This window comes from Ctenopharyngodon idella, chromosome 6, assembly GCF_019924925.1.
Source record: "Ctenopharyngodon idella isolate HZGC_01 chromosome 6, HZGC01, whole genome shotgun sequence".
In the NCBI taxonomy this organism is placed as follows: Eukaryota; Metazoa; Chordata; class Actinopteri; order Cypriniformes; family Xenocyprididae; genus Ctenopharyngodon; species Ctenopharyngodon idella.
In genome coordinates, this window is record NC_067225.1 from 26,478,625 (window position 1) to 26,502,908 (window position 24,284).

The 24,284-nt window shown below is 36.3% G+C and overlaps 1 protein-coding gene across 12 annotated transcripts in view; it reads right to left on the minus strand.

Annotated features, from left to right (window-relative positions):
* foxp1b (forkhead box P1b) overlaps nucleotides 1–24,284 on the minus strand; it is a 208,882-nt gene that overhangs the window by 161,391 nt on the left and 23,207 nt on the right. For 8 of the 12 annotated variants that reach the window (XM_051896664.1, XM_051896656.1, XM_051896654.1 and 5 more), the window contains one exon: nucleotides 3,346–3,412. The exons of the other annotated variants lie outside the window; for them this stretch is intronic. The gene's annotated coding sequence lies outside the window, so the exon portion shown is untranslated. The remainder of the gene's footprint in view (nucleotides 1–3,345; nucleotides 3,413–24,284) is intronic. 12 annotated transcript variants of the gene reach the window in all.

A 24,284-nucleotide genomic window follows, 5' to 3' on the forward strand; every position in this document is an offset into this window, starting at 1 on the left:
AAGTAGCAATTATGAGTCCTAAAAGTGCTTTTAAAGAAAGTGGAAAACCATGTGCAAGACGTTTAAGCGAAGACCCTCTTCAATAACTCTTGTCACAGCTGCCTTGCTGGCCACTTTAAAACTGGACCCTGCAAAGTACACTTTAATGGACAAGCACGAATTCACCTGCTTTCACTTTCTGTTATGGTCATAAATCTGAATAACTAAATAATAACCTGCACTTAAACATATTTGGAGTGCTTTTTAACTCAGATCGCCAAAAGTTTGGACTTTCATAAGAGCTAAATTGCCGTAAAACGCCATGAAAAATCAATATTCAAGAGGAAATAGCCATACATTTTGGGTATATTCGCATGCAACGTGAAGGATTAATGCATTACAACTCATCTAAAAGTTTGTTGAAAGAGCATGTTGTTTTGTTTGTTATGTATAATTCATGTTGCCAACATGGAGGCGAGCCAATGTCATCATATTGACTTTCAAATCGGTGATCTCTGAACTAATGTGAAATTGTGTAGTTGGAAAATGACAAGAGATTGATTTCCATAAGTCTCATAAGCACAACTGACTATGTAAATAGGGCTGATTTCTTTACGGGGGTGGGGGAAAATAGCTCGGCTCTCCATTTACATTATCAAATGACAAAATTTACATTCATGTTTTCCATTTACTATCAATCAGTAACGTACACAGTTTTACAAGCGGGAAAAACTGTTAGAAGCACTTCTCTAAAACGCTGTCTGGCCAGGCTGGTATAGGAATAGACTTTGCAGGAGCTCCATTAAACTCACAATGCATCACATTGCATCATGCAAAAAAAACTGACTAAAACATGTATTTCACATCAAACATTGATGACAGAATTGAGACATTTAGATGCACTCCAGATATATGTGGGTCAATGTTTGTTGAGCACTTGTTTCAGAGACAATATGCTAATAAGCACTAATGCGGCATGCCATGCGTTGCAAACGGAGGCTTTTTGTGACTGAAGGTCATGAATATATATGAATGCTTACTGTAAACAACAGGGTTTGAACATAGACTGGCACTGTTACGTGGGCAATGTCATGGTTTGTTTGTTTTGTTTACACATCACACAGGAAGTGAAGGCCGTGAGAGACATGGATCAAAAACAACTGTGGTGGTACACTAGTCAAACTGTGTACAGTCTTAGAATTCAGATTAGCTAAAACTGACCTTGTGTACATGCTGAAAACATGCTGAAAGACATCTAAACTGTGAGCACTTTTCTAACAGATGTGTTTTGCCTAGACAATTAAGTCACACTTACAAATATATGAATGTCATTGCATTAGGTAAGAAGTGGCATTTAAATAAATAAGAATTTATTTATTTATTTGTACAATTGGCAAATAAATATAGAAATAAATGCATTAAAATGCAAATAAGAAATTTATTTATTTATCCAATTGGCAAATAAATATAGAAATAAATGCATTAAATAGGAATTAAATATTAAAACAAGTGCCATTTATTTTAAATAAATAAATATTAAACCAATTGGCAAATAAATATATGTGACCCGTGCTGGCAAAAGGAGTCAGAATGGGCACGGGCTAATTTCGAGCCAGGCAAAACAAGTGAAAAACCTCAAATTCAACCAAAATTGACATTTTTAGTTCATTAAGCTCTCATCTAGCGATCCCATTGCTCCAAATAGCAATTAAACATCTAAAAGTATCTTTATTTGTACGTTTTCTGAGAGGAGTACATGAAAAATGCCATTTTTCTCTGCTCGCTTCTCGATGACTCGCACTTCCTCTCAGCATTCCAACTTTGTGAATATTCATAGCGAATTCACGATGGCATGAGTCTGAGTCAACGAAATGTGATTTTCAAACTCATGATGTAAACAAACAGATTTGACAGATCCGAAGCGCACGCACAAAGACACCTCAGACAGCGCACAATCCCGATATACACATGCACACAGAATTATAGCATTACAAAATATCTGTCTTGGCGAGTATTCATGCATTATCTGTTATGTCTTAAGTGAATGTTTGGTTAACTGTTGGGAGAAAACATCTGATGTGTAACATTATATATTAGATCCGTTCAGTAAAGTAGGTCTGTTTCATTAATGTTAATCAAACAATTGTGGTATCATGGAAAAAATAAGTTGAATATATATTTTTCCTATAGATATTTGGTTTTGACTTGGTGTGTGCCAAATGCGGTGTTATTACCAGGGATTTTAAGGTATGGTTGCTATTTTGTTTAGGAACAGAAAACTTTAACTTGTTTTTTCTCAAAATTAACTTTGCCACTCTATCGACTTCAAACAGGTGCAGTTTTTTGTCTGATTACAAGAAATCATACATCATTTTGAAGGATTTTTAATAGAAAAAAAATAACAAAAATAACAGAAAATAGAAAAATAAAAATAACTGGAAAACAATTTTGGAAATTTGCTCATTGCGACTCATTTTGCCAGCACGGGTCACATATAATAAATGCATTAACATAGGAATTAAATATAAAAAAAACTAATGGTTAAATAAAGTGCCATTTATTTTAAAGAAATACATAAATGCATTCAAAAGGGATAAAATATTGGCACTTATCAAGTGCCATTTATTTTAAATACATTGCATTAGGTAGGAATTATTAGAAGAAGTGTCATTTATTTTATACATCCTAAATATGTATATTTATGAACTGAAAAAAAAAAAAAAAAATTGAGGGGAACTGACTTCATACATTCACTAAAGCCACTTTCCAGTTCCCGCTGGATTTCGTCCTCCGCATATAAGCTTAATAAAGCCTGAAACTCATTGTCAGTCCATCGGACGTATTTTTTAAACTCCATTGTTATTTCAAATAGCAAACAACTCTTACTGAATGCACTGCAACAAACGAGTTTAAATAAAATGCTGCATGGAGTCAACCAATCAGCATGTTCAGCGCCCAAGTCCCACCCCCAAAAGTTCCAGAACTTTTAAAAAAGTACTACCTAGCGAGCAGGTACTTTCAGAGGGGGAATTTTTTTAACTGGAACTTCATTTAGACCCTGGTCCCTGTGGTCGAAACACACCAAGTACCACCCCAAAGTCCCTAGTTCCTGGGGAAAGTTCCTGCAGTGGAAAGGCGGCTTTAAATGACTTTGAGATCAATTGGCTTAAAGTAATTACAAGAATGGCTCAAAAAAAAAAAAAAAAAAAAAAAAAAGTGCAGTTTTGAGTAATGCACATTTTGCTTCCAAATGACACCTGGTTTAATATTTAGTTATCTATTGCAATGAAATTCACAGAAGTGTGGCCAGAGTGTCCAAATGCATTTTCAGGCACACACATACACCATTAAAACTGTAAGACATACCGTTCAGCATCCACAGGGCTGGACCACTGCACACTCCTGCCTGCAGAACAGACAGCAGGTAGAAAGACTGGTGGAGGAGAGAACAGACAGAGACGAGAGAAGGACATACAGGAAAAACATCAGTGAGAAATGAGGAAATCTACTGAAACTTTGAATCATTAGAGACTGGTGCTCCACATCCAGTTCCCAAAAAAACTGATGTGGATTTTGTGCTAATTATCCAGCGATATTGTGATCGCTTTATCTCCAGACAAATCAAATGGAGTTTTCTTTTCAGAGAAGAACAAGGTAACGAGGGAGGGTAGAGAGAGAGAGGTCACTTTGAAATTGTTCATTACCCGCTTCCGTCGAGTTTATTTTCGCTCCGTGTTTAAATATCGCGATACATTTTTAGCATCTTAAAAGGGCAAAATTCCCTTGATTAAACAAATAAAAGCACATTTAAGAAAACTGTAATTGGGTTCAAATTGATTCGAGCGGATGCTCTAATTGCATTTAAACACTCTTCCTCCCTAACCCTGGATTCACTGCTTCTTAATTACTGGCCCTCTACATGCAAATCCCTCTGGCAGCAAGGTGGAAAAATAAAAATAGTGCGAGTTTTACGGCACATTGTTAAACTGACCTATAAACTTTTTTATTCAATATAAATGAAAGCCCAGTGGAGGCTGGGAGGGTGACGTGTTGAGGGAGTGCTACTAAACTCAGATTAGCCCAATCCCCTCCGGACTCCAATCCTGTCACTCATCTTCACCGACTTTCTCCCTCAAGTCCGTCCCTCGCTTTTTTAGCACTGAGGGGAGGGAGAGGCAGAAATGTGTTTCCTGAGAGAGGTGGAAAAGGCACATCCTGATTAGAAGAACGGCGGCCCGCCTGGCCAGCGCGGCCGCCGCTGGTGTCTGTCTTGCAGAGGCAGCAAAAGTTGCGCGTGCCAACTCAAACAGGGCTTTCTTTCACACTGGGGGCTGGCGTGTGTGTGCGTGCGCACCCGCGGTGGCCTTCCTGAGGGCGCGCTGCAGCTGGAGCTCTCTGAATAAAGGTAACGGGCGAAAAGTCAACGCTACTGTAAACTCTCCACCCTCCCCCCGTCTTTCACCAGGACGTTCTGAATCAAAAGAAGAAACGACCCCACCTAAAAACATGAGCATTGTTTTTTTGTTTTTTTTTCCTGCAATGCCTTCCCACGAATTACAAAGGAAAAAGTTTGTAAAGAGGGCAAGCGCTCTCTTTATTCCCGGACCTGTGATCATGCCAAACAAAATGCCAGGAGAGAAAGTGACATTCAGTGTTGGTTAAAAAAAAAAACCCAGCATTTTGAAAGTGATTAGACTCTATATTTCATTGTTTTGAGCCTGACACCAGAGAGGAAACCAGAACAATCCATTCAACAATGTTTTCCTTTTTTTTCCCTCTCTTTTTCTTGCTCTCTGAATTTAGAAACACTAATTAGTTTTGCTCTCATAAACCCAACCTGAAAACGGCCAATTAGATAGTGTGAAGTAGGAGACGTGCTGAAGAAACAAGTGCTTGAAAGGAGAAAAAAAAAAGAAGACTTAAAAACCTCATCATCCTTCAATTACAGCTTTACATGCATCGCAACGAAAGAGAAGAAAAACATTTCACACTTTCCGTGTGGAACATATGCAGGTTTGGCGTTCAAGCCTTTTCAAACAGGAAAATGCTACATGGACGTATGGCAACTTAACGGTGTTATGTAAATGAAACACGATAATGCTTCATCTGTATTGGTTGTTATTCAAGTCTCTTGGGTTGTATTGAGGTCACCATACTAACCGAACCACCTGGCTAACCACAGCAGCAGCAGCTGGGCTTTAGTGTAGCGACCAGCCTGACCAACACGTTCCCCTAAACCACCTGCATTAATCTGATATAGCAATTCCCCGTTTCAAGGGTACCTTCACGCAAACTACGCAAAAAAAAGACTGCTTTTGTTTTCAAAAAGGGGCTGTTTTGGTTTTCGTGCCAGGTGGCTTATTTTCATACAGAGGACGTCATAAAAAATTAATGATAAACTTGAGCAAAATTGTCTTCAGGAATTTTTGGGGCCGGTCCCCTGAGTTGACCCGGGCGAGTCTTTCATCAGTGTCAGAGCGAAGACTGATGGCCTGTCAAAAGAAAAGCCCTCCTCCATTTCTGGCCGGCTCCTGGGCTGGGCAACGCGGCTAAAAAAAGGGGTCTAGGCAAAGCGGCGCTCAACGCTTTTTGCCGGGAATGAATTCTCAGATGCCGGGGTCGCTGCCAACGTCCTTGCAGCCAACGGCTGAGAGGGCAGCAGAGTTCATGCTAACTGCAGCTTGGACCTGCGCTGAACATCTGCTCATGAATGAGCCGGCCGCCTACTAAAAAAGTGCTGCGGCACTACGAGGGCCTGCTGATGAAAAATTCAACGCTCTCTTTCTCCTGGCACGCTTGTTTTGCATCTATTCTCCTGAGCCCGACCCTGTGGAATCATATTAAGAGAATCTGCGAGCACGCCGCAGAGTTTATCTGGAAGAACAGCTGGCGTAGAAAAGGGATCTGCTGCTTCAAGAGAGCTAGGGGACTTTCGCACGGAGATCTCCCGTCACGTACACCGTTTGTCCTTGAAGAAGGGAGAAAAGGGTTAAACATCCAAGTAATATGCTGGGAGTGGTGGCTACATTTAGTGGATTACTGTAACTCCGATGGAGAGACGATAATGAAGATCATGTGACAACTGAAAGGATGGACAGGGTTAAACTGTGTTCGAGTGTTGATATAGCCTAGGTCTCCACCCATTAACATCAAGGAATGTCTCTGCTAATGCTGTAAACTATATAGGGAGCCCTTACTTGCACATTGCTATAATATTAAAGGTTAGAATTAATAGAGCTGCTATTTATTTTTAGATACAATCATCAGCACTCAATGTATGTAAACATGTAAACTGCACATAAGGCAGTTTTTGCATTAACTCCTATATATAAATATAAAATGATGTTTCTCCAGTTCGTTGTTGAAACAGGCCTAATCATTTACACAGTGGCTGTCATAACTTGCTTTCATGACGGATTTATTTAAAAAATACGTTAAATAATTAAGACCTCAATAACAGGGTAAGTATTTATTTAGCGAAACGGTTCATTTATCTAGCGAACTAACAAGGTGTGGACACTGAATGGCTTTTCTGAGGTAAATGTAATGCTACGTAACACTGTTTACGTAAGCTATTTTATTGACGTCTTTCCGCGGTTGAAACACTGATTGAGCGATATGATACGATTCAGTAAGTTGTACTGTATCTTTCAACATACCTTCAGATGTTCATTTTGTAATTAGTAACTTGGTGAAGAGGAAGGGATGATCTTGCTCACTCGCGCTCCGCGCTGTCGCTTGAACTTGAGGGAGCAGTCTGTTACGCCACATCGAAAAGCGTCAAAACGGCATTTATTGTTTGAATTTCGAAATAAAATGGACGGAATTTGAAAGATGACACTTTGTTTCTAATCGAAAGTAACAAAACACAGAGCTTATTGCGATTAATGATAGTTATTTAATGCTGGTGTGGTTAAAAGTAGTTAGGCTACAATGCATTACCGCGCGCGCCCCCTTGTGGATTGAAGTGTGGATCGCCTGTATTCGTCGTCTGTATGCACCGAACCCTGACGGTTCTGGACGATTACATGTTCTGTTACACCTCTAATCTAGACTGTTTTCCACTAAATAAAAACAAATGTAATTTAATCATTTTCCTTTATATCAATTAATTTAACAATAAATAGCAATAACAAGCAATATTTGCCTATTTATAGGCTATCTGTATATATAAAAGAGGCGAACTAAAAATTAAAGCCAATAAAATGCACAAATTCAGTGAACATTTCTGAGATGATGCAAATGAATTGTTGAAGTTTGACTTGATTCATTAAAATAGATAAAGTCAAGTATCTCAAAAGCATATCTGTCTTATTGCTCTTATAATCTAGTGACACGAGACAAACATCATTACAAAAGTCTCTTTAGGTTTCTTTTAGAAACTTAATGGTCAAATGCATCACACATTTAAATGACTGAGCTATATACAATATATTATATTAACAGAAGCAAAATTGCCTTTGCATCATTGCTGGTTGTACAGTACAGTATATGGCTGGTTGCAACTTGCAAGGTGGTTACTGTCCCAGGTCCAAAAAGCCCACCTTCTTTGATATAATGGTCTCTAGATGTTCCAAATTACCAAAAAGGCACAGAACAATGTCTGACTTTAAAGACAAACTGCCCTGCCACTACATGCAGTGCCCTCGCCCCAAAACTGCAATTTCCAGGTACAGATAATCATCGTCTCCACTTTACTTTTTAAATCCAGCTAAATATTTGATTTACATCCACCAAGACATTATACCTACAGGAGAGTCAGAGGTTTTCTTTGGAAACATATCACTCTGAGTAATAGCAGGAGTTTAAGGAAGTGGTCAAACTGAAATAACCGATTACCTCACATTCAGCAATTTCGCTTCTGTCTCGGGCCAGGATAGGTTCAGCTCAGTGAGCCATAAACATTTTGTTTGTGTACAGTGCGCTGTGGCAAAATGCGGAACGGAGCCTACGATGTTTGGTTTCCATGTTCACAGATGGTTCCATGTGCAGCGGAACCTTTTAGAGGCATCAGCTAAAAAACTGGGGAAGCATTAAAATAGGCATTACACATTATTTGTTTCCGATTGGAACGTTCCAACTTCCTTGAGAGACTGGAGAACAAAATTTGCAACATTTGTCATACAATAATGCTGGCAATATGCAAACAGTCTGGCTTTTTTTTGTGCACAGCTGTGATTTGTCATGCACCTTTAGACCAGTTTGCATCAAAAAGCCCCTTTTAGTACAACATCAGATGTTTTCTCAAAAAAGAAGGTGACGCTGCATTGGTCTGATGTGCTTTCTAGACCACAATTTGTTACCAAATACACCTGCTAGACAAAACTATATTCTCCAAAATAGAGATTTAACATTTTCTGAATAAAAGTAATTACCCATGCAAATCTCTCCACAATACACAAAAGAAGTATATGAGTGATTGTCAGGCCACTGTTAAAAGGAATGAAAGTTCATAAAAAAAAAAAAAAAAAAAAAAAGAGAGAAAATGCTGTCATAATTTACTCATCTTCATGCACTGTAAAAATGATTTCTCAAAGTTCTAAATAAAACAAAGAGTATGTTTTACAAGAAAATACTACTTCAGTCTTTATGCCTCAAAATTTCACATTTAATTCAATGCCGTTTACTAGCAATTTTGAAGTAAAAATCATTTCAAATTAAATTGTACACCAATTTGTTTTCTTCATTTCTTTCTTCAGTGAATCACAAAAAGATATACCTGTACTGAAATGTGTTTTTGTCCAAATAAAAGTCAGTTCAGGTCCAATGTTCTTTTGAAAACAGCTTCTTTGTGTTCTGCAGAAGAAAGAAAGTCATCCAAGTTTGGAACAACATGAGGGTCATTAAATGATGACAGAATTTTTATTTTTAGAGTGAACTCTCTCTTTAAGTGGCTGCTAAGATGTTCTGAGCAGTTGTTATTCGATTGCTATGTCGTTGCTAGGTCAAAAGAAGCTTTTCTTTGCATAAATCCATCTTTACTCTGTGTGTTTGAGAAGTTTGCAACTTCTCAGACCACAATATGGCTGGCTACAGCCTTCAAAAACATTTTAATATAAAACAACTGGCATACAAATTCAATATTATTGTGTTATTAAAAGTCAGCACTGAGGTAAACGTTCAATAAGCCATCCTATCAGATCGAGAACTGTGTTTTATCTTTTTAATACATCTAAATGTGTCAGTATTAGGCAGCGAGAGAGAGGGAAAAATTGGTAAATATGACTGCTTAAATTTAATGCAAACATTGTTGACACATAATGTAATTTAAGTTGGGTAGTGTGAATGAAAGCCCAGCAGGGGTAATAATACCCTCCTAATGAGAATCCTCGCTCGCTGTAGACCTTGCTGAGATAGCCATAATGCATGGCTCTTCTTTTTTAATAAAATAATTGTTACAGTTATTAAAGATGAATCTCATCAGAAGCAGGATGACAAAATAATTCATTACCAAAAGCATGGCTTTAAATAGCTGCAAATTAAATTTCCCACAGAAAATATGCCTGTAGATGAATGGGATCGTTATTTCATAAATATTGGATTCAGTGTGCCCTTGGAAGACCAAAAAAAAAACACATCCGAACATCCATTTAAAAAGTTCACTGCGAAACGCAGTTAATAAATGACTCTAAAACCACAAATAATTCCTACCACATATGTTAATTTGACAAAGGGGGGAAAAAAGCAGCAATGTGGATGGAGTTTAAAGGTCCGGGTCGGCGCGATCCAAGGTTTGATAACGGGGTGCTTAATACGGATACCGCCAACGTATAATTACTCTGATTATTTAGAGTTCCTGCTGTTTACCGAAGGCGTAGAAACTTCCCAGCAAGCACTTGGCATCTCCTGTCCTCTCTCACACACACACAAACACACTCACACACAGCAGGATGTAAAGAGGAAAGCTTTATTAAGATCCTGCAGCCATAAAAGAGCGGGGTGACTAACCGGCTGCATTAGCGTCTAAAAGCCAAAGTTATTTAAACCCAATAAAACACTAATACATTGTTTGAGTGGAAGTTACAGTGAAGTTATCTTCACCTTAATAACATCACGGCCAGCCTGATGTTGTTTAGATCAATAAAGCCCATTACAAGAACAGGCCTCAACATAGATAACAGTGCTCAAGCGCAGTGATGTAACACTCAATGGCATCTGAAAGAAGAAAGGAACCTTCTATTAAATAAAGAGGCCAATGGAAGGCCAATCATAAGGCATGGTAATCTGATAAGAGGTGAGTGTGAGTGTTTTTAATACGTGCTGCATTTGAATACACTGGGATGGTGGTTTGTGGGAGCCATGTGGATGAAGTGACACGTGAGGTGGCACTTCATCCAATCTGTTAAGATTAGGACTCTTCTTGGCCTCACCGGGCCTTCTTCCTCATCTTATTCTGTCAGATACTCCGTGTCTAAGCTTGAACTACCACAATATTAGTAAATGAACAGACATGTCAGTCTGACTAAGCTTTGCATTTTCCAAAACTTGTTCCGTTTGCAAAATGGAAGAAAAAAAACAAAACATAAAAAAGACATTTAACATAAAAGATGATGTTTTGAGAAAACATCTCCTCAGTGTTTTGTTTTGGGTTTTTGCGACCTATTTAAAAAAAAAAAAAAAGATTTCTGTTAAGACTGCTGTGTAATTATTTTGTTAAATTATAAATACACAATAATATAAAACAAAATATAATGTAAATATATATTTATATGTTAAGTACACCTACTGTAGATGGATTTTTTTTTAAAGAATTTAAAACACATTAGCTCTACAGAACTACATTTTCAGAACATTGAGCGAGCAATGAACTTCTGGTTCAACCAATAGCTTGAGTCTGGGGGCGGGACCACCTGCCAGACTGACCAATAGAAGATGAGGGGGAGCATTCTGCCAATTTGTTTGGAAACAATCATTTTTGTGGTTACATTTGGTGCCACTAGTGACATGGAAATTACACAGCAGTTCTATGTAAATTTACAGAGGCCGTTTCTGCCTCACAGTTAAAACATTAAAAGGTAATTGTAAGATAACATTTAAGGTACACTATGCAACTTTTTGCCCTCTAGCAGTTAAAAAACAAAACCGCATGCGTTTTGCGGGAGAACATTGTTTTAGTTGTGCTTCTGCGTGTCTGTGTAACTGTGCGAATGAATATGCTCATGACTGCTCATAAAACATTCACTACTAGGCTAAGAGATGACCAATTTAGATGGAAAGGATCTCAAGCTGACTAGCTGAAGACGTTATTGTAGCTATACCCATTAACTCTTTCCCTGCCAGCATTTTTAAAATAAGTTGCCAGCCACTGCCAGCATTTTTGATAATACACAAATTTACACAAATTTAATGGCCCACAGAATATTTTGTTGTTCGAATATCTGAACATGTAATATATCAAAAGAAAGAACAGAGCTTCTGCTTTTAAACAACAAAAAAAAAAAAAAAAAAAAAAAAAAAACTTTTCTAGCTTCATGCATTCTTTTTTATAAACACTTGAATGTGGGTAAGTTTCATAAAAAGCAATATTTTGAACAAAAGCTGCAAAAATCACCTTTTTTTCTAAGACTAAAATGTGCATAGCATAAGAAATTATTTTAGCGCTTGTTTCTGCTCCTTTTTGCCTGTGTTTTGATCTGGAGATTCTGTGCTCTTTCAGAAGATGTGTAATAGCGCTCCCTACAGTATAACAATGAAAACACAAAGCCGGAAAAATTCTGTCAATGGCGGGAGCGTTGTCTCATAAATGATGGATAATTCTGTCAATGGTGGGGAAAGAGTTAACAGACACTGTACTTCCTTGAAAATAAATTCCAGCACAGCGCTACAACAACCATAATGAAATGACCCTTCACAGTAGATGTTTTACAAGGAAATCTGACAGAGAGCTACATATGGCAATTTATTTGTTCAGTAAAATACCTTACTCACCTGTTAAGCAATAACAATGCTGTCTCTGTGTCACTTTTACAACTTTTCAAATCCCTCAGTTCTCGCCATCTCAGTAAAGCCAAGGCAATGTTGATTCTTGTTTTATTACGAGCTCGGTCACGTTCTCTTTTTGCCAGCAGACTCTTCTCTATTCTGTTTTTTTTTTTTTTCTTTTCTTTTTTTTAAACGGGTGATTCCCCAGAGGTTTAGAGATTTAGCGTGCTCCATGTCAGCCTTTCTCGCTTTTTGTGACAACTCACCTATGCCACTCTCACATGCGTCAAAGTAGCTGGAGCAACTTTAACATTTTTAATAGACTGGCTTACCATAGTGAATCAAGGTAAGACAAAAACACATTTTGGAAGAAGGATTGATGATGTATTGCCTCAGTTTTATACATACATATATATATATATATATATATATATTTTTTTTTTTTAAATTAGAAACATCACATTGTGAGATTTGAATGTCACAACAAAGATACATAAGATCAGAATTACTAGAAATAAAATCACTTTTTTTTTTTTTTACTCTGGAAGGCAGAAACTTCTATATGATTCAACTCAAATCAGCTAAAAATAAAAAAGGTTAATGAGACAAGCTGAGTTGAAATCAATTTAGAGTGTCCATATGTGACATAAAAAATTATTTGTTATATGTTATATGTGAGTGTTTGCCATTTGAACGAGGGCCTATGTTCTGTGCTACCAGGTGATGCTCTGACATCTTACCGTTACGTCTGACGCCTGACGTGATAGCCATAATAACACCTACACATCACAGACACTCAAACATTTCAACAGACAAAACCAAATAAATTCCTTTGTATTGCACACAAAATACCAAAATATCTACCATACCGATGTGGTGCAGTAATAGACGATAATGCTATCATCGCAGGAATGGCAAAACAATGACATTCACCTTGCACAATGTTGAATTAAACAGTCCTGGCCGGCACAGTCTGTGTTGTGCAAAGGAAACCAAACAAATTTACTTTTGTTGTTGTTGTTGTTGTTGTTGTTGTTTACCCAATTCTATTTCTCAACCTAGACTCCAGACAGACTTTCAGAAAAGTGTTTCAGTCTGGTCAACAGACAGGAAGTGATGAAAGCATAAATGGTTTTGAAAGGGAGAGCGAGAGAACGTGTGTATGTGACACATAACAGTGTGTTCTTTCTGGTGAGAGGTACAAACACAGGCCTGAGGACTGCAGGTCTGACAGACACCCTTACACAAAACCACAGGAAAGACTGTTTTGATGTTACCTCTCACACCACACGCTCTTGTGATAAGAAGAAAGAAAAAAACGAAAAAAGATCTGTAACACAGGGTTAAGAAAAGTCCCTTCATGGGGGTTTCACTGCTGCGTGTTTCAGATGAAGGGGCCCGTCGGCACACAGCGCAAACAATAAACATGTTGCATGATCTTGGTGTAAGGTCTACCATACGTGTCTGTTTTCAGTCTCTCTTCGTAAACTATCACACATCACACATCTTGTTTTGTGTTTGTTGACATCTAACGTACTAGTTAAAAACTAGCATGTTAAATACAAGCTATGAACTTTAGTTTTAGCACATTAAATGCTAGCTAATCAAAATCCACAGGTTTTTTTTTTTAATTAATATTATTTTTACAGGTTTTTGTGACTTTGGGTGAACTATCCCTTTAAACCATTTACAGTTTTTCACCATGTAAGGCAAGAAAACCTGTTAATAGGTTAACTGCAAGTTTTACTGTAGTATTTTTACAGTCTTTTTCTGTAAAAATGATGTTTTCTCTTCTTTTTTTTCTTTTTTTTTTTTTTTTTTTTTTACAGTGAATAAACTCTTGCTTAAATTGATTCATCAAATTCATCCCAACAACTTACACATTCTGCTTTTGTTTCATAACTGAGTCAAAATATGTTTATGTACAGATGTTTTGTCTAACAAAAAATAATGATTAATTTAAAGTCTAGTTCAAAATGCAAGTTTAGTTAAGTTTAAAACTATTCAGGTGAGCATCAACTACATCTGGCTGTCTGCGACTGAAATTTCCCCCTGCGTTTTTTCTGCTTTTGTTTTTCCGTTAGCAAAATGTGACCCCACTAAAAGCCACAAAACGACAGGGCATTCCAAGATCGGTGCCATGTCTCTTCGTTGTGGTATGACTGGGCTGCCCACATATTGATTTACGCAACCCGAATTACCTTTCTGCCGTCCCGGGAGACGACCAAAAATCTCTGCGCAAATTTGCTCAGCCACTCCACATGCAGAGGAAGAGTCGGTAACTTGAGATCGAGCAGGTCCAAATGGATGCCTGTGAAGGTGACGATAGCGAATAATATCTCCGCAGAGATGAACGTTTTTGACAGTGTAATATTACTGGACGATAAATATACAGAGCTGAGGAGGCGAAAAAAAAGAAAAAGAGAGGAAAGCTGCCGCCAGCTGAGTACGAAAGCATAAATAAGGTCTTTTACCTTCGTCAGTTATCCGTCTTTTGACACGCAAGCTGAGCACACTGTAATTAACACGGAAAGAGATAATGGGGTCTCTACCCGCTGATCAATCTGCCATATAGATCATCCGTCTCTTTTACAATGCCACGTTAACATTATTTTTTTTAAAAAGAGTGAGGAAAAAAACCCAGCCGCAGATATTAGCCTTATTTTAATAGCTACTGTAGCTTGATACGGTCTATGGGTTTATTGGCATGGCTGTTTACACCATGTTCACAAAAGAGCTGCTCTTTTCTGCATACAGCACATAAATACATACATCAATGCAGAATGGTGCCATCCACAAGACCGTATTGATTGACTATTGGGTCTGTTAGGTAATGTACTCAAAAACAAAGATGTGAATTGTGTTTAAAAGAGATTAAACTAAAGAGCCACAGGACAGAAATGCTACATCTCTACTCAGGAAGCATAAGCTGTAGTGTGTTGTGTGTGTGTGTGTGTGTGTGTGGGTGGGTGTGTTTGTGTGTATTTCTGTAACCCAACCGGGAGACAAACAAGCCTGTTGTTTGTTTGTATTTCTCAGCTCTGCACATGTTTGTCAGGTCTAGATCCACTTTCACAGATTTACTGCTCTTGTCCCCTCTGGCCTAGTGTACACTAGTGTTCTCAGAGACTGCTTTAATGGACAGATTCCTGTTCCTGGTCTCCAGGGGACAGGCACAAACACATCAGCTACATGAAGCTCTAGTCGAGCCATAGCCTAGCAGTTAGTGCACATGCTCTGAGACTTTGGGTTTGTAAGTTTGAGGCTTGCTGGCGTAATTTTGCACACTGTTGCCCCTTTTCTTTGCATTACTTAAAGTGTACCTTTTAAAATAAAGTGCCAAAAATTTCATTTCAAATTGCTGATTAATTTTTTTTTTTATTATTATTATTTTTTTTACAATACACTACCATTCAAAAGTTTTGGGTCTGTAAAATATTTTAATGCTTTTGAAAGTCTCATATGATCACCAAGGCTGCGTTTTTATAATCAAGAATACAGTAAAAACAGAAATATTATGACTGAAAATAACTTTTTTCTATTTTAATGTTTTAAATTTGAATTTATTCATGTGATGGCAAAGCTGAATTTTCAGCATCATTACTCCAGTCTTCAGTGTCACATGATCCTTCAGAAATCATTCTAGAATGCTGATTTGGTGTATTTCTTATAATTATCAATGTTGAAAACAGTTGTGCAGTTTTTTTTTTTGTTTGTTTGTTTTTTTTTAAATGTATACGATTTTTTAAAGGATTTTTTTTTTTTAAAGTTTAAAAGAACAGCTATTATTTGATTTTTTTTTTTTTTTAATGTGAAAGTCCTTAGTGTCACTTTTGATCAATTTAATGCATTATTGCAGAATAAAGTATTAATTTCTTTCAAAAACATCTTGCTGACCTCAAACCTGGACGACTAATATGCCTACAGTCCTCATATATTATATATATATATATATATATATATATATATATATATATATATATATATATATATATATATATATATATATATATATATATACATACACACACACACACACACACGAGGACTGTATATTATATATATAAAATATTACATATATATGCAACTGAGTTGCAGCAGATTTCAAGTTCCCAGCATGCTTTGCGTCACACTGTGAAAGGGAGAATAAATGTTGAAACAGTGTTATTTTGTGTGTTTTTTCACAAGATTAATACACGGGAAGATGTGTTATTGTTTAATGTTCTGTTATTTTGGTATTAAAAGGTGTTTCTGTGATGTTGAAGTTTTGTAGGGTTACCATCATGGTGAAGAGTAGTGCCTGTTGTTAAGTCGAGAATGGGTTGTAAAATTTCAAGACTATATATAGTGCATGTTGATTAACAGTTCATGCAAGTAAATAGTGATAGTCTTTTTGATAGTTACATTAGCGCATGCTTGTGCTAACTTACACTTAACCGTAAAGATTATTTAAATTAAATTATAATTACTGAATTTGTTTAGTATAAAATAATATTTTTTAGGTTCTACTAAAATAAACTGAGTTGTTCACTTAAATGTTTTGAATATTCTGAACTTATTGGGTTTTACAACCACTGCATCAAAATAATTGAAAAATAAACATTACGTACGGTAAACAATATTTAAGTACAGTGGACTTAAACATTAAATAAAACTAAAATTAAAAAATTTCAGTTTGACTTAATTGTTATTTATAATTATTCTTTACTTAAAAGATTTGAGTTGCTTTACTTAAATTGTTTGAGGTAAAAAATAATATTTGATAATTGAACTTATCAGGTTTTACAGTGCACACAACCATTCAAAAGTTTGGGATCGGTAATATTTTTAATGTTTTTAAAAGAAGTTTCGTCTGCTCACCAAGGCTGCATTTATTTAATTAAAAATACAGTAAAAACAGTAATATTGTGAAATATTAAAATCACTGTTTTCTATTTGAAAATATTTTAAAATGTAATTTATTCCTGTGATGGCAAAGCTGAATTTTCAGCATCATCACTCCAGTCTTCAGTGTCACATGATCATTCAGAAATCATTCTAATATGCTGATTTGCTGCTCAAGAAACATTTATTGTGTACAATTGTACAAACTAGTTGCGTACATTTTTTTTTTTTTTTTTCCCCCCTCAGGATTCTTTGATGAATAGAAAGTTTAAAAGGACAGCGTTTATTTGAAATATAATCTTTTGTAACATTATAAATGTCTTTACTGTCAGTTTTGATCGATTTAATGCATCATTGCTGAATAAAAGTATTAATTTCTTTAAAAAAAATAAATAAATAAATAAAAATTCGTACTGACCCCAAACTTTTGAACGGTAGTGTATAGTGTTACAAAAGCTTTGTATTTCATATAAATGCTGTTCTTTTGAACTTTCTATTGATCAAATAATCCTGGGAAAAAAACAAAATTATATATATATATATATATATATATATATATATATATATATATATATATATATATACATATATATATATACACATATATATATATATATATATATATATATAATATTTATTTATTTATTTATTTAGTACACAACTGTTTTCAACATTGATAATAATAAGAAATGTTTCTTGAGCAGCAAATCAGCATATCAGAATGATTTCTGAAGGATTATGTGACACTGAAGACTGGAGTAATGATGCTGAAAATTCAGCTTTACCATCACATGAATAAATTACTTTGTAAAATATATTCAAATAGAAAACAGTTATTTTAAATTGTAATAATATTTCACAATATTACTGTTTTTACTGTATTTTTAATTAAATTAATGCAGCCATGGTGAGCAGATGAAACTTCTTTTAAAAACATTAAAAAAAAACTTACCAATCCCAAACTTTTGAACGGTAGTGTGTGTGTGTGTGTGTATAATAAATTAGATTATATATATATATATATATTATATATATATATATATATATATAAAATAAACAGAGTTAAAGGTTAAAGAGAGAGTAAAAAGAGTTACTGCTTTGAATCAGTCTGACGAATCCTTCACTGAATGAACTCACTAAATCAGTCATTGTTCTTGTGAATCAACATCTGACTCACTTACTGAACTGCTGCGTTACTTTCAGTGATGTCGGTCTTAAAATAAAGTAACCTGGTTAAACTTAAATCCTTACTAGCTGGTTACAACAGTTAAAGACACAAATCTGCAACAAAGTTGTTTTTTTTTTTGTTTTTGTTTTTTGACAAAATACACTATAGTTCAAAAGTTCACACACACTTACATACTAATTAATTTTTATTTATTTATTTTTTGACTATTTTTGGTCGCATAAAGAAAATCTTACAGACCACAAACTTTTGAAATTGTGTATACGTATAGGGGGGGAATGACTCCGTAGGAAATACTGCATCCAATTAAATGCACAAAAATATGGCAAATAAAACAGTGAACGCTACAAAAAAACAACAACAACAACAACAACAACAACAACAACAACAACAACAACAACAACAACAACAACAACAACAACAACAACAACAACAAAAAAACATCAAGTAGTTTAACAAGGACAAATCATGACACCTTGAATCAAAATATCATATCTCCTTAATAAAGCTTTCATGATGTTCAATGTATTCATCATTACCCAAAGTCTGCTCTCTCAGCTCAAACTTCTCAGCATTCGTCATTAGCACAAGGCTAAACGGTCAGTGCGCCACTTCTCCTATTTAGACAAGCGATCCGTGAATAAAAAGTAGATCCGATGTCTCATTGCGTTTTTAGGCCTCATTAAGGCCATTAACCTTATATGATTAGATGGAGAATTTTAATGTCAAAGAACAAGTCACTTGGTCTCCTATTGCATTGTTTCACTAATAGATTTCACAGCCCTTCTCTTAATAAAAAAAAAAAAAAAAAAAAAAAAAAGCAGTTGCACTCACTATTCTCCTTTTTTAAGAAAAAAAAAAACTGATATCTCTAATGTAAGATGGCAAAGAAGTTGAAATAGGCCCCATCAACAGGAATTTGTCAAGGCAGGCAGTTTTACCAAAAAAGTATCTAATTTACATCAGCCTGTTGATAGTTTCTAGGGTATTTTGAGTACATCCACCCCAAATGACTATGAGCGTCACATGCTAATCTCTGATTCAATGCTTCACAGCAGCGGTGGGATGTTTTATTCCTCTTGTGGGACTGCATTTGGTTCACTGCGGTGACAAGAAAGGTAAAGGGCCCAAAAAAAACACCACATGACCTTTTTACATATCTGAGACAATTAAACACCCCCCAAGCTCACACACCTTCGACTGTCCTTCATCCTTTGCTCTTTTTACCAGTGACCTGCACTAACCTGTTCTCAACTCTCTGCGGCCAGACAGGAAACAGCGTTGAGGGTGTGCTGGTGGGTCCAGCCCAGAATCTAAGACCAGCTCCACAATACAGGTCGCCACCCCGAGCTCCAGCCTGCCCCCATCAGACCGAAGCAGGGGGGCACATCCTGTGTGAAACCGCATCCTTAACTAGCATCATACTGTAAATAAATGCTTTCTCTTTTATTTGCTCTCTCTCTGCTTCCGTCAACTGTCACAGCCTGTGCCTCCAATCACCTTCGAGTCCAAACAGGAAAGTGAAAAGAGAGGGAGAGATAGGAGATATGGGCGTTAATTTGCTGCTCACTGCAAGTTGCTCTGGTGTTTCCTACACACGCACACACATACACACTGGGCCAGCTGCCTGGGACTTCATCCCGGACTTTTGTTCTTTTCCTGATACTCTACGTTACGACATCAGCCCACTGCCGGCCAGCCACCCAGCGAAACAGGAAGTTAGGAAGCTAGGTGTAACTGAAAGTTTTTGTGAAGGCGGAGAAGGGACAGTGATTAAGACTGAATAAACTCCACTAAAGCAGCCATTAATATCAGACTGATTTGCTGTTATATTGCAGAGCTAATCTAACAAAGAAAAGTCACAAATGAGAACCTTTTAATATCTCAATTGTAACTCCTACAAAGCAATGAGGTTAAAAGGAGAGCAGCTGAGTTTAGAGTTCAGCAACACTCTTAAAATTAAAGGTTCCAAAAGGGGGTTTTCATCATGATAAAATAGAAGAACGGTTCATTGAAGTTTTTCACAGAACCATTCTTTCTTAGTGTGAAGAACATTTTTATAATCTAAAGAAACTTTTTCCACTATATATAAAAAAAAAAAACTTCCATGGAAAGTCCAAAGGAAATCCAAAGGAAATCCAAAGGAAAGCTTCCATGGATGTTATTGCAACCATGAATTTCAATAAGACTACTACATGACTTTTTAAGACTACAGTGCGTGCATAATTATTATGCAAGTTGATTTTCTGGTCATATTTTTTCCATGCACATTTTACCAATTCAAAACCACATCAATCTTAATAACTACTATTAATTTTGTATTTAATCATTTATAAGTGATATATAATTGTTCATGAAGGCTGGAAGTGAAAAAACACCTTATATTTAGGTGTGCATAATAATTATTTCTTTTACAGATAAAGTGAGCCAAAAAAGAGATTTAACTCAGACTGAAAAGTCAAAAAATTATTAAATGCCCATGAAAAGGATGCAATACTAATGCAATACTAGAAGTTAAGGCATAACCATTAGATAGCAAAATGCTCATTGGGTCAGCAGGGTTAGACAAAAACAGCTGGAGAAGAAAAGAGACACGTTAACTGCAAAAGAATTAAGAATTAAGGAGAATTAAGTGTGAAACCATCAGAACCTGACACCTTGCACTTCTGGAGACTCCAGGTAGGTTGCAGTTCTGGCGCTGGAGACTAAAGGGTTCCTGATGGTTTCACACTTAATTCTTCACCTTAATTATTTTGCAGTTAACATGTGTCTTTTCTTCTCCACCTTTTTTTGTCTGACCCTGTTGACTCAATGAGCATTTCGCTGTCCAATGGTCATGCCTTAACTTTGCAATTTCTAGTATTGCATCCTTCTCATGGGCATTTAATAATTTGATAATAAATTGACTTTTCAGTCTGAGTTAAATCTCTTTTCTGGCTCATTTCATCTGTAAAAGAAAACCTGCTTAATAACTATGCACACCTGAATATAAGGTGTTTTTCACTTCCAGCCTTCATGAACAATTATATATCGCTTATAAGTGATTAAATACAAAATGAATAGTAGTTATTAAGATTGATGTGGTTTGGAATTGGTTAAAAGTGCTATGAAAAAAAATTTATCAGAAAATCAACTTGCATAATAATTATGCACGCACTGTAAATCTCTCAAAATGCTCAGATTTGCTTGGATACCAGAGTCTGTAACCAAAAGTCAGAGATTTCAATGTAATCTCAAACAATTCGTATAAATTAGATGATTCATATCTATGCCCTTCGTATCTAAGTCTCCTGAGATATTCAAGACCACATTCTGAGCAATTCAATTGACCTCTTTCTTTCCTGTTTATCTATAAAGGGAAAAAAATATTTGTATGAAAATGCATGACTAATTAAATGATTCAGCACTGCCCTTTTCTAAGAAATGACACATATTCAAAAATGAAAATAAGCAGATTCATTTATCAAATCATATTAAGTCTTATTACAGAAAAGTGAATTAAGAGAAATATGACAGGATGGGAAACAAACTTGCTGCTGCAACAACAAGGACGCACAACAAAGGCGTTCATAAAAACAGCCCTGAGTGAGGTGGACAAATCCAGCATTGAAACCCCCTGCATTAGCCTGTGGTGTGTGTTACACAGAGGCAATTAAGGAAGGATACTGATCTAATGAAATTCTAAGTGTGTGTGTGCTGTGTTAAGTTGTGAAGTGGGCCTTATGTTGAGCCACTGCTAAATGAGTGTTGAGTTTCAGTTGCCCGGTCAGAGGGCTGTAGGCCCAATGTAAATGTATGCGTGTGCGTCCGGCCCTGTGGATGGCAGTCAATAACCAGATGCTTGGAGAGAAAAAAAAAAAAAAAAAAAAAAAAAAAAAAAAAAATCATCACACAGTACTTGCATTTCCATGCCCGTCGGGGTGGTCTTGAACTGTGTGTGGGGGGCTGCTAGGCTGTTGTTAATTGCACAGCCACAAATATGCAACTGGCCAAAACATGATTCAATCTGTACTCAATTCACTAAACAGCATTTTTCTGCTTGACTGACTGATGGGCAATGGTACAATTACAATGATTTGCTTAATCTATCTGTCAAACCAATCCCAGAGGGTAATTTTATTGCTCAAGGGTTGCTGTTTTTTAGCTCAGGAGACTTCGAGACATGGAGTTATTCTTCAAAGTTCAACCTTGTCTCAAATGTTCCTCCTAGAATAAAAAGACAAATTAGGGCTTTTCACACTGCGCTTAACCCCAGGTTATTGTCGTTCTAAACAACGCTTTTAACCCTGGGTAAAGTAATGTTTCACACTTTTAGAAGCGGGGTTAGCACCGCTTTTTACCCGGAGTTATGAAACCCTGCTCCGGAGCACGGTTTGCACCACTTTTGCAGTGTTAACCCCAAATTGCGGTGCCAAACTTGTACAGTGTGAAAAACGCGGTGTTAGAATGTTACAGCTAACAACAGACAACCGATCGCGTACTCATAATTGCGTGATCTGGACAGTCACGGAAACACTGCACATTGTATATAAACAGGAAATTCAGTGTTTGAGAGGCAAAAAGTCAAATGCTGACAGAAACCAGGACAATTTTAGTGTAGAAGAGATCATTTCATTCTTACTTTTATAGACCGAAATGTCCACTCAGTATAAACTCGATAGTAGTCTGCAATACAAGGATGTGCAATGAACTATGTAAACAGGTTGCGTGCTGCGTTCATCCAATCAATGACGCCGACACCGCAAATATGCAAATTACAAAAACGCAAATATGCAAGAGCGTTAACCCAGGGTTTAGGAATATACAATGTGAAACATCAGCTTATGAATACCCATGATTAATTGTTAAACCCGGGTAAATTATGAGAAGTGTGAAATGTGAAGCAAGATAACCCAGGATTCTGTTTACCTGGGGTTTAGAATGACCCAGGTTTAACTATTTCAAGTGTGAAAAGCCCTATTGTCATCATACAGTAAGTGTATAGAGCTAAAATATTAATGCTGATAAAGTCAGATAATGTGATTGTGGGAGAATTTTATGAGATCATATTGGAATCTCTGGCTTTTTGTATAGCACGGTTTGAAACAGTGTGGAGATCTCTTTAAACTCTAGAGCAGTGGTTCTCAACAGGTGGGCAGAGGTCTCAGGATGACATAAATTGTGTTTAATTAAATTTAATATATTTCTGTTAAAAGAAAAGATAAAAAAAAAAAGCAGTTTTGTCATAATTCCATTAAATATTTTGTTGGACAATAGAGTCAAAAAGGTTGAGAACCACTGCTCTAGAGGAAATATGTACATGTGTTACTTCTGGGGTTTTTATTATGAGAAAAGTCTGACAATCAGGAGTCAAGTCACTTTTCATTTAATCTAACTGCTGTGAACGAGAAGATCTCATTTGTAATTTCTCTTTCCTATAGGATGAAATTTGCTTTTGATGAGCATCAAGGTCCAATTTAATATTTTTCTCTATCACTTTACAATCAGAAGAACAAGGAAAATCATTGTCAGCAAAGTGAGATGTTAATCACTGATGGTGAGAATAGGTGGAGATGTCTTGGGCTAGTCCAACTCAAGTGCAGGGGTATGCTGAAAGTGTCCAAAGTTTTTACCCACAAAAGATGATGAGGAAATTGTAGCATCCATTTTATTGTTGCTTCAAATTAACCTTTAACTCTGGGGGGAAAAAAACAGTTGGGTGAACTCTCTATTTTGATATTATTCATGCCTCCCTATATAAACAAACACACGCACAGATATATGCATGCTATCACTCTGCTTAGTGAAATGTCAGAGACACAAAGGGCGTACCAAGACACACAAGACATCAGACTGTAAAAAGACTGATATGTTGCTAGCCACATTCTTGTAAGAGTACACTAAAGTTCTTCAGAGTTTGGAGCTTTTGTACAATAAGTTTGAATAAATTATGGTGAGAAATTACAGTATGCAATGCATGTTTGCAACTAGTTACTAAACAAAAAATGAGAAATGTAATTAAAAACCTTTTTTTCTTACAAGAATGAGAGTGGTGTTTTCCAACATGAGTGGTTCCTAGGTAGTTACCAGGGTGTTCTGGGTGGTTACTAACTGGTCCAAGTAAAAAGAGGTTAAAACCAACTTACAATATAAGTATATGACTCAGTATCAGCCATTTATAGTCTGGCAGACAAATACAAAACTCATCATCTTTACACCAACTGCACAATTTGTGACGGAAACATTCTTTTGAGACAGAATCGGTTAATCTAGATCTCAGACTAAATTACCTGTTCATGAATCAAACTGAATGAATTTAACTCACAAAGGTAAG